At 43.6% G+C, this 1,547-nt stretch overlaps 1 protein-coding gene across 1 annotated transcript in view; it reads left to right on the plus strand.

The window, feature by feature from the left end:
* Positions 1-1,547, plus strand: part of CAPZA2 (capping actin protein of muscle Z-line subunit alpha 2) — a 72,137-nt gene that overhangs the window by 827 nt on the left and 69,763 nt on the right. The window lies entirely within an intron of this gene.

Raw genomic sequence — 1,547 nt, forward strand, 5'->3', positions numbered from 1 at the left:
TCTGCGGTTCTTTCCTTTCCCCGTGGAGGTCTGTCCTTTCCATTTTTTAGCTTTAGCGGTAGGCTTTGCACCTCCCGCGACCCTGGGAGGCAGCGGAGTAGCCCACAGAAAGATTTCGACACCTCCCCCCGTAGTTGTTTCCTGTCCGGGTTGGCAGCAGCCCCCCATGGAGCCGACTTGGAGGCTCCCCATCTTCCTGCTAAGACTTCTTCAGAAGCAGGGGGATTGTGCGACTCCTTTTACTGTATCTTAGATGCTGTGCACAACAATGGAACCAGATGAACGACTAAATTCTTAGACATTTAAAGTAAGAAATCTGATCATTGAACTCTTACTCGCCGTTTCCTTGGCTGCTGTGAGGCCTTATTGCTCAGGGTTTTTTTTTTGGGGGGGGGGAGGTGTACTAATTTAGAGTGTTTCCTAAGAAGTCCCATGACATTTCTCAAACCCAGAAGTAAAGGACATAACTATGCATAAGGTGATAATAATGTTCAGCAAGCTCACTTTTAACAGTGCTTCATTTTTTTAAGTTCCAAAGCAGTACTGTGTAAAAAAACACACACCATTACATTATGGTGTTTAATAATTCCTAACGTCGCCCTAAGGATATTTTCTATTGGAACTCTGCTCTTAAGTGTTTTTATATCCCATCTTCTTACACCGATATGTGCTGTCTCCCTGCCCATTTGAGTGTGCAGAAGTCAGCCTCATCTTCATTTTTGGACATCTTTTTTCCTCTGTGCACTTTGGCCCAGTGTTGCCGGTTCTGACTCATGGAGATCCTATAGGCCAGAGTAGAACGCTCCATAGGAAGCAAGGCTGCAAATCATTGGGGAAGCGGAAGCAGACTGCTACATCTTTCTTCACTGGTGGGTTCGAACCGCTGACCTTTTCTTTTGGTAGCTGAGCACTTTAACAGCTGTGCCACCAGGGTCCACTCTTTGGTGGAAGCAATAATAAAGCAACAGAATGGGAAGAGCAGTATGATTCTTCATAATCCACGGACCAGGTAGAGGGAGCCTGTGCCCACAGAAGTTACTGTTCAGTATTCACATGCATTTTTGGTTAATAGTCGTGAATTGGTAACTGACGATGCACACACATACAGAGACGTATTTAAAATTAAGTCATGCTGAATACTTCATAAAGAGATCGTCATGTTTGTATTCTACTGTCCTTAACTGGGGATTAGTAGCTCCAGGGGCTAGAAGTCCAGCTGAGGAGGGAGTGGCAGTGTGAGAGTTAATATAGACCTGCCATGTGTTAGGAAGGCCTCAAATAGCCAGTGTTTTTCAAAATGAGATAAGATTTATTATCTTGCACTCTTAGCACACTAAGCTCCATTGAGGGTGGGGTCTTTACTTTTGTCCAGCAGTGTTTTATGTGGAAATGAATGAAAATTTTAAAGGAATTTGGTGTTTTGGTTTTTGTTATTTTTGGTTTTGTAAGAATATTCCGTTGGTATTTTATATATTTGTTGTTGTTGTTGTTGTTTGCCATCAAGTCAGACCCGACTCATAGCGACCCCTCCTTGGGTTTCCAAGGCA

Source organism: Orycteropus afer, unplaced genomic scaffold (assembly GCF_000298275.1).
Source record: "Orycteropus afer afer isolate SDZICR_OR568_19922 unplaced genomic scaffold, OryAfe1.0 scaffold00462, whole genome shotgun sequence".
NCBI lineage: Eukaryota > Metazoa > Chordata > Mammalia > Tubulidentata > Orycteropodidae > Orycteropus > Orycteropus afer.